The sequence below is a fragment of the Palaemon carinicauda genome, chromosome 16 (genome assembly GCF_036898095.1).
Source record: "Palaemon carinicauda isolate YSFRI2023 chromosome 16, ASM3689809v2, whole genome shotgun sequence".
Lineage (NCBI taxonomy): Eukaryota > Metazoa > Arthropoda > Malacostraca > Decapoda > Palaemonidae > Palaemon > Palaemon carinicauda.
In genome coordinates, this window is record NC_090740.1 from 18,972,232 (window position 1) to 18,988,128 (window position 15,897).

The 15,897-nt window shown below is 49.5% G+C and overlaps 1 protein-coding gene and 1 long non-coding RNA gene across 2 annotated transcripts in view; one reads left to right on the forward strand and one right to left on the reverse strand.

Annotated features, from left to right (window-relative positions):
• LOC137655676 (integrin alpha-PS2-like) overlaps positions 1 to 15,897 on the forward strand; it is a 698,738-nt gene that overhangs the window by 669,873 nt on the left and 12,968 nt on the right.
• Positions 7,621 to 15,897, reverse strand: part of LOC137655678 (uncharacterized) — a 58,127-nt gene continuing 49,850 nt past the window's right edge. The window contains exon 3 of the long non-coding RNA XR_011046852.1: positions 7,621 to 9,849. This is a non-coding gene — a long non-coding RNA (uncharacterized lncRNA). The remainder of the gene's footprint in view (positions 9,850 to 15,897) is intronic.

Here is a 15,897-nt window from a genome sequence, read left to right on the forward strand (position 1 = left end):
CTTAAACTTTCCAGTACTAGGTGAACAAATAACACACAGATTTGTTAGCCAGTCAAGTTTTATTTTATTTTTAACATAAAATGTTAATTACTTTATGATCTTCTCCCAATCTCTATACATACTGTAGATGGAATTACCTAAAAATCATGATGCTAATAGTGATTTCAGAACAACTAAACTTAACCACTTATAACAAAGAAGCAGAATATTAAAGCGGGTTATGAGAATGGATGAAGAATTCAGAATTGAGGAATTTTCAATATTAATCTTACCCGGTGATCATGTAGCTGCAGCTCTGCTGCCCGACAGAAAAAACCTACGGGCGGGATACGCCAGCGATCGCTATACAGGTGGGGGTGTACAACAACAGCGCCATCTGTCGAGTAGGTACTCCAGTACTTCTTGTCAACAAAGAACCAATTTTCTCTCTGTCGTGCCACCGGCAAGACCTACTTGATACGCTGTTGTTTCTGGAGTTGATTTTCACGCTTTTTGGTGATGTATTCTCTCTAGTTATTAGCTTTCGCTGTACAGGAGTTATCATCAATACCTTATCAAGCTTTCATTGATTAGATTTTGGATTATTTGTTGACGACTTGGATAGATTTTGGATTTCCCCCTTTGACTAATTCAAGATGTCTGACCCTACTCAAGTCCCCAAGTACAGGCAGTGTAGCGCTAGGGACTGTTCTAGGCGTCTTCCGAAGGCCTCTATTGATCCTCACACCGTTTGTTCCAATTGTAGGGGTAAAGCCTGTCAATTGGAAGATCGATGTGAGGAATGCGCTGGCCTTTCGGAATTCGATTTTCAAGAATTCCTTAAGAATGCACGTAGGCTAGAGAAGGATAGGATCAGGAGGAGTTCGTCTCGCTCTTTTGATTTTTCCTCTCCCCATGCCCCACAACCTATTCCTTCCCCTGTAGTGGTTACACCCGACCCTTCTACTAGCTCTCAGCAACCCTCGATGGCGGACATGATGCGTGCCATTCAGGCTCTTGGTGACAGAGTTGAGTCATTAGCGAATGACCGCAATCAACTCTTGGCCGACGTCAAAGAGTTGAAGGAGAAAAGTGCAGTGGGAAGTGTAGTGAGTGCAAGTGCTGTGAAAAGTGTCAGTGTTACGCATGAGGGTGCATCTGTTCGTGCCAGTCGTCCTCCCAGTCCGGGACCTCTTGCAAGCTCCCAAGTCCAGGGGAGAAGCAATGTCGAAGGACCAAAGGGTTCGACAGGCCTTGATCAGCGTACAGATGTACCCTCAGTGGTTGAGGACGTATCTTGCAGAGATCGTCACACCCACAAACAGACGAGTGAGCCCATTCATTCCTCGTCTGCGGAAGAAGTTTCTCGTCAGAAACGCTGGACCAAGGTCTCACGACCTCTCAAGCGCAAGGTCCCTTCCGAGCGAGTCCAACGGCCCAGGTGTATGGGTCAGTTTGGACTCGCCGCAGTCTTCCGAAGACTGCACACCTCCCAAGAGAGGTAGAGTGGTTCCGCAGCAGGCAATCACTCCGTCTGTTGCCGCACCAACCGCTGTAGACCCTAAGTGGTCTTTGCTGCAGTCTATGCAGACTCAGCTAGCTTCCTTCATGCAGGAGTATCGTGCTGAGAAGGTTGACGCTGCACCCGTTAACCTACAACCTGCCACGGTTGTGCGCTCAGCTGACACTGCGGCTGCCTGCTCCCACACTCCGGCTGTGAGAGCTCCACCACCGATGCGCAGTCGACCCTGCCAGACGCATGTTGACGTTAGCCGACGTGCGGCACCCTCCGTTGACATGCGTGAGCTACCGCATCAGCAGTGGGAAGGTGCAGTCAAGCTGCCGTGTTTTGACGCAATGCGGCAGTCTCCGCAACCCACGGCAGTCCCCACCACGCACCACCATTCTGCTTTTGTTGTTGCCAGCTCTCAGACTGACCAGCAGCGGCATGATGTTGGATCCAGTGCAGCTACGCATGCACCCGTGCTGCCGGATTCAGCCGTTCAGCTTTCTTCTCCTCCTTTGCCGCTTCCTCCTCAGCATTCGGATGAAGGAATCTCTGATGACGACGAAGCTGCGCATTTGGACGATCAACACTCCGACATTGATGAACCCAAGACTACGCCTCCCTCCTTAGACTTTAGGAAAGTCCTTGCCCTGTTTAAGGAGTTGTATCCGGACCAGTTTGTGTCTGCAGCTCCACGCTCACCTCCCTCTGAGTTCGCTTTAGGCATGCAGTCAGCAGCTCCTGCCTTTACGAAGCTCGTACTCGCTCGCTCATCCAAGAGAGCTTTAAGGGTACTGGGAGAGTGGTTGCAGGCCAAGAAGCAACTTGGGAAGACATCCTTCATCTTTCCTCCGACCAAGCTTGCTTCCAAATCTAGCGTCTGGTATGCCACGGGAGAAGTTCTCGGCTTGGGAGTTCTTGCCTCTGCCCAGGGCGACTTCTCAAGTCTGGTAGACTCCCCGCAGACTGGCTATGAGACGCTCCAAGATTTGCTGGACCTTTTCGGACATGGACCATCTTTTGAAGGGAGTTTTCCGTGCGTTTGAGATCTTCAACTTCCTGGACTGGTATTTGGGAGCGTTGAGCAGAAAGACCTCCCCTTCGGATAAGGACTCTGCCATGCTCATCATGTCATGCATGGATAAAGCCATTCGGGATGGGTCTGGCGAGCTTGCGGCTTCTTTCGTGTCTGGAGTTCTTAAGAAGCGAGATCACCTTTGCTCCTTCTTGTCGGCGGGGATCACACCATGTCAGAAGTCAGAGCTGATGTTTGCTCCGTTATCCAAGTGTCTCTTTCCTGAAGAGCTGATCAAGGGGATTGCCGCCTCGTTGATCCAGAAAGACACCCATGATCTGGTGGCGTCATCCGCACGTAAAGTCACAGCTTTACCTTCCGTGCCTAGACCTAGGATGGACACACCAGCGTCTAGGTTCATTCCGCCCTTTCGTGGCAGAACCTCCAGCAGAGGAGGTACCCGTGCCGATAGTCAACGTGGCAAAAAGAAGAAAGGTTCCAAGTCCTCAAAAGGCAGAGTCTGACTGCCATCTTCTCCAGACAGCAGTGGGAGCCAGGCTCAAGAACTACTGGCAGGCCTGGGAGAACAGGGGTGCAGACGCTCAGTCTGTGAAGTTACTCAGAGAGGGGTACAGGATTCCATTCTTGCGCAAGCCCCCTCTAGCAACAACTCCCATCGACCTCTCTCCCAGGTACAGAGAGGAGGACAAGAGGCTAGCTTTACAGCAAGAGGTGTCTCTCTTGCTACAAAAGGGAGCGGTAGTCATAGTCCGGGACCATCAATCCCCGGGCTTCTACAACCGTCTCTTCTTAGTAGCGAAGAAGACAGGAGGGTGGAGACCGGTGCTGGACGTCAGTGCTCTAAATGTCTTTGTCACCAAGCAGACGTTCACCATGGAGACGACGAAGTCGGTGCTAGCATCGGTCAGGAAGGAAGACTGGATGGTCTCGTTAGACCTAAAGGACGCGTACTTTCACGTCCCCATCCACCCAGATTCCCAACCTTTCCTACGGTTCGTCTTTGGGAAGGTGGTTTACCAGTTCCAAGCCCTGTGCTTTGGCCTAAGCACGGCACCTCTAGTGTTTACCAAACTGATGCGGAATATTGCCAAATTCCTGCATTTAGCAGACATCAGAACCTCCCTCTATTTGGACGACTGGCTTTTAAGAGCTGCGTCAAGTCGTCGCTGTCTGGAGAATCTCAAATGGACTATGGATCTGACCAAGGAATTGGGTCTCCTGGTCAATATAGAAAAGTCCCAACTCGTCCCATCCCAAACTATAGTCTATCTAGGTATGGAGATTCAGAGTCAAGCTTTTCGGGCTTTTCCGTCGACCCCCAGAATCAGTCAAGCCCAAGAATGCATCCAGAGCATGCTAAAAAGGAACCGATGTTCAGTCAGACAGTGGATGAGTCTAATAGGGACGCTTTCATCGCTGGACCAGTTCATCGCGTTAGGGAGACTCCACCTCCGACCCCTTCAGTATCACCTGGCTGCTCACTGGAGAAAGGACATGACGCTAGAAGCGGTCTCAGTTCCTATATCCGAAGAGATGAAGTCTGCACTGACTTGGTGGAAGAAGAACATTCTTCTCAAGGAAGGTCTACCACTGGCTGTTCAGACCCCCGACCACCTTCTCTTCTCGGACGCATCGGACACGGGCTGGGGTGCGACACTGGACGGTCGGGAATGCTCGGGCACGTGGAATCCGGATCAAAGAGCACTACACATCAACTGCAAGGAGCTACTGGCAGTTCATCTGGCCTTGAGAAGCTTCAAGTCCCTCCTTCTAGGCAAGGTGGTGGAGGTGAACTCCGACAACACTACAGCCTTGGCGTACATCTCCAAGCAAGGAGGGACTCATTCGATGACGTTGTTCGAGATCGCAAGGGACCTCCTCACCTGGTCAAGAGATCGAAAGATATCGCTTGTAACGAGGTTCATTCAAGGCGACATGAATGTCATGGCAGACCGCCTCAGCCGGAAGGGTCAGATCATCCCTACAGAATGGACCTTTCACAAGAATGTTTGCAACAGACTATGGACCCTGTGGGGTCAGCCCACCATAGATCTGTTCGCTACCTCGATGACCAAGAGGCTCCCAAATTATTGCTCACCGATTCCGGACCCAGCAGCAGTTCACGTAGATGCCTTTCTTCTGGATTGGTCCCATCTAGACCTTTATGCGTTCCCCCCGTTCAAGATTGTCAACAAGGTACTGTAGAAGTTCGCCTCTCACGAAGGGACAAGGTTGACGTCTCACGAAGGGACAAGGTTGACGTTGGTTGCTCCCCTCTGGCCCGCGAGAGAATGGTTCACCGAGGTACTGCAATGGCTAGTAGACGTTCCCAGGACTCTTCCTCTAAGAGTGGACCTTCTGCGTCAGCCGCACGTAAAGAAGGTACACCCAAGCCTCCACGCTCTTCGTCTGACTGCCTTCAGACTATCGAAAGACTCTCAAGAGCTAGAGGCTTTTCGAAGGAGGCAGCCAGAGCGATTGCCAGAGCAAGGAGGACATCCACTCTCAAGGTCTACCAGTCAAAATGGGAAGTCTTCCGAAGCTGGTGCAAGGCGAATTCAGTATCCTCAACCAGTACCTCTGTAACGCAGATAGCTGACTTCCTTTTACACCTAAGGAAGGTAAGATCCCTATCAGCTCCTACGATCAAAGGTTACAGAAGCATGTTGGCAGCAGTCTTCCGCCACAGAGGCTTAGATCTTTCCAACAACAAAGATCTACAGGACCTCCTTAAGTCTTTTGAGACCTCAAAGGAGCGTCGGTTAGCCACACCAGGTTGGAACTTAGACGTGGTTTTAAGGTTCCTGATGTCAGCAAGGTTCGAACCGCTTCAATCAGCCTCTTTTAAAGATCTCACTTTGAAGACTCTTTTCCTCGTTTGCTTAGCAACAGCTAAAAGAGTCAGTGAGATACACGCCTTCAGCAGGAACATAGGATTTACATCTGAAACGGCTACATGTTCCTTACAGCTTGGTTTTTTAGCTAAAAACGAACTCCCTTCTCGTCCTTGGCCCAAATCGTTCGAGATTCCAAGTCTGTCCAGTTTGGTTGGAAACGAACAAGAGAGAGTACTATGCCCAGTAAGAGCTCTTAAGTACTATTTAAGACGTACGAAGCCATTACGAGGACAATCAGAAGCTTTATGGTGTTCTATTAAGAAACCTGCTTTACCGATGTCGAAGAACGCAGTTTCTTATTACATCAGACTTTTGATTAGAGAAGCCCATTCTCATCTGAATGAGGAAGACCATGCTTTGCTGAAGGTAAGGACACATGAAGTTAGAGCTGTCGCTACTTCAGTGGCCTTCAAACAAAACAGATCTCTGCAGAGTGTAATGGATGCAACCTATTGGAGAAGCAAGTCAGTGTTCGCATCATTTTACCTTAAAGATGTCCAGTCTCTTTACGAGAACTGCTACACCCTGGGACCATTCGTAGCAGCGAGTGCAGTAGTAGGTGAGGGCTCAACCACTACATTCCCATAATCCCATAACCTTTTTTAATCTTTCTCTTGAAATGCTTTTTATTGTTGTTTTTGGGTTGTACGGAAGGCTAAGAAGCCTTTCGCATCCTGGTTGATTTGGCGGGTGGTCAAATTCTTTCTTGAGAAGCGCCTAGATTAAAGGTTGTGATGAGGTCCTTTAGTATGGGTTGCAGCCCTTCATACTTCAGCACCTAGGAGTCGCTCAGCATCCTAAGAGGATCGCGAGGCTCAGTAAGGAAGACGTACTTAAAAAGGCAGAGTAATGGTTCAAGTCGACTTCCTTACCAGGTACTTATCAATTTTATGTCTGTTACTTTGAATAACTGCTAAAATGAAATACGGGATACTTAGCTTCTAATGTTAACATGTATGCTGGTCTCCACCCACCCCCCTGGGTGTGAATCAGCTACATGATCACCGGGTAAGATTAATATTGAAAAATGTTATTTTCCTTAGTAAAATAAATTTTTGAATATACTTACCCGGTGATCATGAATTAAAGGACCCTCCCTTCCTCCCCATAGAGACCCAGTGGACCGAGGAGAAAATTGGTTCTTTGTTGACAAGAAGTACTGGAGTACCTACTCGACAGATGGCGCTGTTGTTGTACACCCCCACCTGTATAGCGATCGCTGGCGTATCCCGCCCGTAGGTTTTTTCTGTCGGGCAGCAGAGCTGCAGCTACATGATCACCGGGTAAGTATATTCAAAAATTTATTTTACTAAGGAAAATAACATATTAGAGAAAAAGTGAGATAAACTAAGCGGAGGAAGGGTAGAGAAATGTTAGGCTATAGGGGCTAGGAGTAAAGGTAATATTTGATTAGAGTGGATTTAAGAAGGGGTAATTTGCATTGGTCATGAACTAAGTAGGTTACATAACTGTAAAGGATAGGAGTTAAAAATAAACTAGTGTGAGTGGTAAAAAAGAAAAAATATGAATTTTTAGGAAGTATGGGGAGAGTTTGGGTCATAGGAAGTTGAGAGAGTAGAAAAACCAAGTTGTGGGATAGCGGTGGAAGGGAAAGAAGTGTGTTTGCTTTTGAAATCTGGTTAGAGAAACCAGCAGAAGAGATAGGTTTGGGGAAAGGGTTATTATAGAAAAAATATATATATATACTGGTAAGTAAAGGGCAGAAAAACGTGACTAATGGCATAGGGACAGAGGTCCAAGACTGAATTAAAAAGTTTGGAGTAAGGGAAGTGCTAAGAATAAAGTGTTGGGGAAGTATTGTAAGAAGTAAAGTCAGTAAGCACAAAGGGTAGAAGTGACTATCTGAATAGGTTTAGGTTAGGTGTTAAGTTAGAAGAATGGTGAAGAATAAAAATAATGAATTCCAATTGAGGCTCACAGAGTGGTTTAATGGGATACTTTATAGGGGAGGAAAATGTACAAAATAGGAGGGGATATTAAAAATTGAGGGTTAGATGAGGGAGCAAATGAGATGGGGTTGGTGAAATGATAAAGAATGATAGTTGTTTGAAGAAAAATAGTGGTTTGGTTAGGTAAAGATACAAAAAAAAATGTGGAAGTTAGAGGAGGGGATTGGGGTAAGGAGGGTGTCGAGTTAACGTTCATTTAAATAAAGGGGTGGGATAAAGCGTGTCTGTTTTCCCTTAAAAGAAAAACATTGGCTTCAGAGATTTTTAAGAATCCTTTATGCAGTGCTTAAAACAATAATGCAGTTTTGGAAGATATTGATTATTCAAATACAGAAAAGTCAAGTGACGTGCAATGCCAATTTAACAGAGTACAGAATAAGACCATTTTTATCATGAGTCGTCACAGCCAATGACAAACAATTCTAACATTATGGTTGTACCTGTATCAGGCAAATGCAAAGGTCTCAAAGAAGTGTCAGCAGCATTTCTGAAAGACCTTGCAGCACCTGATGTTCAATACTTCCCACATAGTAACAGAAAACCTTAGCTTCTACAAGATTTTAGTCTAATTGAATAGGAGGGATTTGGTTCCTGATATTGAAAATAAAATGTCATTTTATGATAAAATTTCATTACAATTACACTACATCATTACATTACCCTGACTAGTAGAGTTTTATAACTACATTTTTTCATTGAATTCTTTCAAATGATCATGTAACCATAGAAGCTGCTAAACAATAAGTCTGAAGAAGCATTCACTTTAAAACATTTGTATCTAGATGCCAAAATCCTGTACAAAAACGACATACACTCAGGAGGTCAAGTACTTCAGAGATTTGTTTTGAGAGACATTTAGGATAGTGTTAGTTCAAATGATCACTATTTAATTTTGATTGCCATAGTTCTTTGTCTTGTAAATTTCATTATTCAATTTGAACGCCTGAACTTCTACTATTATATCTTAGTTGTTTGTATGCTAGCTATCTTGTAGGTTTTATATGGAATTCAACAATAAGCAATGCGATGTGTGATTATGCATTTTTCTGTGATAGTCATTACAAAAACAGTACCATGGTGTTACAACAGATTTACATTAAGTTTATCTATACCCCATTTTATTTACAGAGACAGTATGTTTTGGGAAAGTAATTGAGGGGAGCCAGTGGGATTACTTTCCTTGCTACAAAGAAATTCTTATCTATACCCATATGGTGCAACAGATGAAGCTCTTTCACACAAGCATACCCAATACAACACTATTCAAACTTCTATTCTCTTTTCCTTCTTTCTAGGATTCCAATCCATGCTTTCTTGACTCTTGTCATAATGTCTGCTCTATCCTTTTCTGAATGCTTGTCAAAATGTCTGCTATATTCTTTTCAGAAGGCACAAAGTCCAGCTTCACTTGCAACCCGACTTCTTCTATCAGTCCCTTCAAACACAAATGCAGAGCTTTAATAGGACCTCTTCTGCTCCCTTAGTCTGAACTACAGTTTCATTAGTCAAGACAGAATTGATCCACCCTATGACTACCACAGAATTAGAATACAGTATTTCAATTTCTTGCAAATTCCATTTCAGTACCAAATTGATCTCGCCTAAGTAAAGTCTCTAGTTCGGCAACATTGATGTGTTTGTAGTCATCTTTTTTGTGCAACCATGCTTGGTCTTCCACTACATCTCCATTCTCTAACACAACACACGTTGCAATGCGGCTGGCATCACACCATACCATGCCTTTCTTTGTCTCAGGCACACACATTTTCTTTTTACTGGATTTTCCTTCTTTACCCTCCACAATTTCGCGAATCATTGCCACTTTCTCTTTCCACTTCATCGTCCCAACTCTCACCTTCTGCTTGCCGTTTCACATACCTATATGCGGTCCTTAGCCAACCTGCCACAGAATAATGCCCTACCAGCCTTCCAAACACCAAGAAAAGTTCTTTCCTACTCGCAGTCTTTAGCCAACCTGCCACAGGATAGTCCCCTACCAGCCTTCCAAACACCAAGAAAAGTTCCTTCCTACTCATCTATTTTATCTCTAAAATCTCATTACTTCGATGAAAAGCTAGAGCACCCATCCAATCTCTCTCCATGCTCAACACCAGGACAGTTCCTCCTACTGAAACAGCTTTGGTGACAAAGCCATACTTTTGTAACTGCCGCGCAACTGCATCAGTGTATTATTAAAGATTCATTCACAACAATGTCATCTATACAGTATAATTCTGTCTTCCCTATGATGGCTTTGTCCATCTTCAACTAAGGATGACTGCCATTATGCCAGGTGCTGAACATAGCCTAGTCAGGCAGTAAGTTTGACCCTTGTATCTCATTAACTGGTACTTCCATAACTTTTCTGCAAGATGAATCTGAAGATATGCAAACTTAAGATCAACAACATCTAAAGCAACATCTATCTGTCTCCACTTCCTTAGGATGTCACTGCAATATCTGCAAAATCATGGTAATATTATAGAACAACATGGGACATTTCTAACAGGAAAAACTGCTTTCCCTACAGTAAATAGTGTGCTTTCATCGAATTTGACCTTTATTTCTACTGCAGATAAGCATTCTACTGTTATGGACCCCCCTTCCCGATGGACACAGGTGGGAACCTGGAACTTTGGGTGTGCGAAAACAGGACAAAATAACAATTGTTCCGTAACCGTAATACAAACCACGCTATTTACATAGGGTATTACTTTCGGCGTAGCTGAAATGACGAGCTATTAGAATTTTAACGAGGGTGGGAGGGGTAGCTAGCTACCCCTCCCCCCTCACACACCGGTGAGTTATCTCACTTCACTTTTGGCTCGGACGAAGTGCAATGTTTCTGTCTTCGTCCTCGATTGTTGACAGCCTTAATTTGTCTTTTTCTTTTTCTAATTCTTGTGTGGTTGGAAGTTGGCCTCGTCCGTTATTTTCGATATGCGCAAGTGCCCTGGTCTCGATGGACACCCTTATGGGACGTTCATGTCTGCGGAGGACACCGATCCTCACACCCTTTGCCCGCAGTGCCGAGGTCAACGGTGTGAGAGGGATAATACTTGCAGTGAGTGTAGGGAGTGGTGTGCCTCCCAGTGGGAGAAGTTCGGCCGTCGGCGTAAGAAGAAGTCCAAGAGAGACCGTTCTCCTTTAAGGGTAGCCTTGAAGAAGGAAGGCTCTAAGGACTCCTCTTCCACCGCCCAAACCTCCTCCAAAGCTCCCACTCGATCGGTCTCTCGTGAGAGGCCGTCGAGTGAGAGCACAGGCCCTAGTGGTTTTTCCCGACCTCGGGGTGCGGGAGAGGGCGTTGCCTCCTATAGCGAGGCTGCTCCCCCTCCTCCTCCGGGGGAGGACATTATTGATTTTTTGGAATTTGATCAAACTGTCTCTAATAATGGTTTGTTTCAGCTTTGGGCTTCCTTGGGGCTTAAGGGCTCGCCCTCCAAGGAAACCCTGTTTGACCTGATCCAGTTGGGGGCAGCTGTCAAACAGTCGTCAGTAATACCACAGGTTAACCCTCTGGCTATTGTCGACACTGTTATGGCAGAGGCTTCCGAGGGGTCTGGTCGAACCTCTGCCATTGCTGACGTTGCTGAAGGCTCTCCTTCCCCTTCTGAACATCCTTCGAGGGGAAAGGTGAGTCCAACGGTCTCTCCTGCGAGTGCGTCTCCTCCTCGGGGGAGCGCACTGACAGAGACTCCTCTTCGGAGGACCGACGACCCTGATGCCCTTCCTCGAGGTCACCTTCGTCGCAAGGCCCGACCTCCCATTCGACGTAGGGGTCTTCCTTCTCCCTATAAGGGAGTTAGGAGGCGCCTCTTTGGGTCGTCCTCGCCATCGCCCTCCCCTGCGAAGGACTCTTCTCGTCGGGAGAAGACTGTAGCAGCTTCGTCCTTAGACCTCTCCGGGGATCGTTCGCGATCTCCTACGCCTGCCAGACCTTCTAGTCCTGCTTCGCCCCTGGTTGCTGACTCGCAGATGGTGCCTTCAGAGATCGTCGCCCGACGGGCACCTGACCCACCGGGTCAAAGGGATGTCTCCCACTGTGTGGGAAATTCCCTTGCGCTTCTGGGGTCCCCTGCGTGCTCTCCTGTGCGTTCGCGCACATGCGCTCGCCTAAGAAGCAGTCTTCGGACTCTTCAGCGCTCTCCTACTCGTCAGCGCTCTCCTACCCGTCGGCGCTCTCCTGTTCGCCAGTGCTCTCCCAGTCATCAGTGCTCTTCTGAACGTCAGCGATCTCCTGCTCGTCAGCGCCGTCGGCGCTCTCCTGATTGCCAGCACTTTCCCGAACGTCAGCGATCTCCTGCTCGCCAACCAGATCGCAAGCGCTCTACTGATTGTCGGCGCTCTCCTATTCGTCAGCACTCTCCTAAGCGTAAGCGCTCGCCTGCTGATTGTCAGCGCCCTTCGGAGCCTGCTTCGCGCCGTGTGCGCAAGCAGTCTTCCGAGCGCTCTGGTTCTCCTTCGGTTTCTGCTGTGCTCCGGGTGTGCCAACAGTCTCCCGAACGAGTTAGGTCTACTGCTCGTCAGCGCACACTTGCGCTTTTGGTTCCAGACAAGCGCCCTGCGCGCCAACAATCTCCTGTACCTGGATCTTCGGATCTAGAGGCAGGCAAGGATGGGACTCCTTCGCCTTGCCCCCGCGCACGTGTGCACCCATCTCCATCCGCGCAACAGCGCGCGCGCACTCCAGTGCGTACTTCCAGAGCTCCTGCGCGCTCACTTGAGCCTCCTGTGGAACCAGTTCGCGAGCACTCTCCTCTGCGCACACCTCCATCAGATTCTGCTCCTCAGAGGGCTGCGCACCAGCGCCCTCAGGCTCGTCAGCGATCTCCCAAGCGGCCGCGCGATCTGTCGCCTGCGCGCAAGCGATCTCCTGGTCGCCAACGCTCTCAGCTTCTAGATCGTCACAGGTCTCCGAAACGCGCTAAGGCAAAATCGCCTGAGCGCTATTGGTCTCCTTCTCGCGTCGCGAGTTATCGATCGCCAACGGGCCGTCCTGATCCGGTGCGCAAACCCTCCCCATCGCGCCAGCGATCTCCCACGCTACAGAAATCGCCTGCTCGCCAGCGATCGCCTACTCGCCATCGCTCCCCTAAGCACCATCGATCGCCTTTATGATCTCCTCCGCGTGCACCTACGCCTGCGCGTCAACGCGCCCCCTCGCCAGCACGCCCACCCGCCCGCGCGCCCTCGCGTCTACTCGCGAACATCTCCACGCGCCCGCACTAAAGGTTTTGCCCACGCGCGACCCTCCAAGGGCTAAATCGCGCGAGCCCCAGCGCGATCCTCAGCGCGATCCCCACCCTCGTCGGGATTCGCTGCGTGCTTTCACCGGATTCGCGTTCTTCGAGATCGCCAGCGCAGGACTACGACTACTACTCAGGACCCGGAAGAACCTCAGGAGAGGTCTAGACAACGTTATTCTTTTCTTCCTTTTCAGGCAGGTCCCATGGTGTCCACTCCTAAGGGTCTGGAGATCCCTTTCCCTACAGCGGGAATTACTGACACTGCGTCAGTAACGCGTTAGTAACACGTCAGTCTTGGTTTGGTTACCTGATCAAAGCAGTGGTACAGGCCGTGAAGCCTGAACTCGCTGATCAAGGTTCCAGACCAAAGGCTGACTCGCCCCCGCTGAAGAGAAAGAGAGGAGTGGACTTCGTGGTAACTTCTCCCTGGGAGAAGTTGGCTCCAAAGAGGTCTGTCAGGAAGGATCCTTCCCCGCCGCAGTCTTTCTCTCCTTCTCCTGTGGAGGAAGCCCTTCCTTCCTCAAGAGACTCTTCGGAGGAGATGGACTCTCCCACGGCACCAAGGAGAGACACCCCTCCTCGGAGAGGAGAGACGTCTCGCGCGGGGAGTTCCTTCTAGCCCTCTTTACTTGAGTCCTGCATCCCGCCCAGGAGGGAATCTAAGGACTCGAAGACGATCCCTAAGTCGTCGTCCAGAATTCATCAAGAGCCAACTGTTCCCCGGGAGAACGTCCACGATTCTCCCCAAGAAGAACCTTTGGGGACTGGAGATTTAGCTGCCAGCCCTCAGGGGGGTGAGCAGCAAGTCTGAGCATGCCTTCTGGCAGGTCCTAAGCTTGATGAGGCAACTCAACAAGTTTAAGGATCCTGAGACCGCCTCTCGAGAAGGTAAGGACACCGTCCTAGACCAAGTCTACGGCCAGTGCGGCCTTGCCTTGGTCCCAAGGGTTGAAGAGGGCCAGAGACAAGGTCGAGGCTCAGCTTGCTGATCTCGCCTCCTCCAGCCGTTCTACTGCTGGGAATAGACTCCTCCCGCCTCCTTGCTTACAGCAGAGGAGGTACTTTGAGATCATGGGGGGAGTCTAGTGTGGGCCTTCCACTTCACCACTCTGTGGAAGAGCTCGCCAGGGGAACTCCTTTTGAGAGCTTTCCTCCCGGCAAGTGACGTTCTCAGCCGCAGAGATCCTCAGCCATGAGAAAGTCGCGATGATGGCCATGCAGGCCACTTCGTGGCTGGACGTGTGGCTAGGTTCTTTGGGCATCCTATTGCGCTCGGAGGACTTGTCCAAAGAGAGCAATAGGAAGGCCTCTTGGAGACCTTCCTCCTCTCGGGAACCCGTTCCATCGAGTTCCTGGCACACCAGGTTACTAACCTGTGGGCCAACTCGATTCTAAAGCCACGGGACGCGGTGACTGAGAGATTCCATCCGAAGGTCCCCGCTGTGGATGTCAACAGGCTCAGACACTCCTCCATCATTGGGGGAGCCTTGTTTAACCCCCAAGATGTAGAACGGACAGCTGAGAGATGGAGGAAGACGAACCAGGATTCGCTCCTCCAAAGGGCCTTGACATCTCGACCCTACAAGCCTCCAGCCCCGCAACAGCCTCAACAGCAGCCTCGCAGGCCCCGGCAGCTAAGCCACAGCCCTTTCCCAACAAGGACAGGAAGGGCGGAAAGTCCTCTAGGGGAGGCCAAAATCCTAGAGGGAGCGGCCGTGGTCGCAAGCGCTAGAGTTGGCAATCCCCCTGCGTGTCCACCTGTGGGGGGATGCCTTCAAAGTTGCGTGCACAGGTGGCAGCAACTTGGGGCCGATTCTTGGACGGTCTCTGTGATCGGCCAAGGATATCGTGTCCCATTCACGACATCTCGACCTCCCCTGACAGCGAATCCAGTGTCGTTGAGCTCCTATGCCATGGGATCGGCAAAGGGGCTAGCCCTTCGGGCAGAAGTCGAGACCATGCTCACGAAGGATCCTCTCCAGGAGGTCGTGGATGGCTCCCCAGGCTTCTTCAGTCGACTCTTTCTTGTAAAGAAGGTGTCTGGAGGCTGGAGACCCGTCATTGACCTCTCAACGCTGAACAAGTTTGTCAAACAAACCCAGTTCAGAATGGAGACAGCAGAGTCGGTCAGACTGGCAGTGAGACCACAAGACTACTTGTGCACACTGGATCTGAAGGACGCGTACTTCCAGATCCCAATCCATCCGTCTTCCAGGAAGTACTTGAGATTCAGCCTAGACGACAAGACCTACCAGTTCAAGGTACCTGTACTGTGTTTCGGTCTCTCCACAGCACCTCAGGTGTTCACCAAGGTGTTCACTCTGATCTCTGTGTGGGCTCACAGGAACGGCATTCGTCTCCTCCATTATCTGGACAACTGGCTGATCCTGGCAGACTCGGGAGTCGACCCTTCTTCGACACCGAGACAGACTCCTGGGAATTTGTCAAGATCTGGGGATCATGGTAAAACTCGAGAAGTCCTCTCTGCAGCCTACGCAATGACTGGTTTACCTAGGCATGATTTTAGACACCAATCTCCACAAAGCCTTTCCATCAGACGACAGGATAGCAAGGCTGAGGAGGGTTGCAGAGCCCTTCCTCAGTCGGGAAGAGCTTCCAGCCCAATCGTGGTTGCGTGTTCTAGGTCACCTATCCTCCCTGGCCCGTCTGGTTCCTAACGACCGCCTCAGGATGAGAACCCTTCAATGGCAGCTCAAGTCCCGGTGGAATCAAGGCCACGATTCCCCGAACTTTCTGGTTCCGGTAGGACCCGAGGAACAGACGGGCCTGCGGTGTTGGCTGATGGACGAGAATCTTCGAAAGGGTGTAGATCTTCTCGTCCCTCCCCCGGAGTTGACACTGTTTTCAGACGCTTCAAAAGAAGGGTGGGGGGCACACATTCTGAACCAAAGGGCCTCAGGCCTCTGGTCAGAATCCAAAAAGTACCTACACATCAACCTGCTAGAAATGAAGGCCGTATTCCTGGCCCTTCAAAAGTTCCAACAGGGCCTGGCGGGCCACTCCGTGGTAGTGATGAGCGACAACACTACGGTAGTGACTTACATCAACAAGCAGGGAGGTACTTTTTCGCAACAGCTATCCCATCTTGCAGTAGAGATTCTGAGGTGGTCCGAAGTCCACTCAATATCACTGTCGGCTTGCTTCATTCCTGACAAGAGGAATGTGCTCGCCGACAGTCTGAGCAGAGCATCGCAGATAGTGAGTGCCGATTGATCTTTGGATCCTCAGATAGCCAACAAAG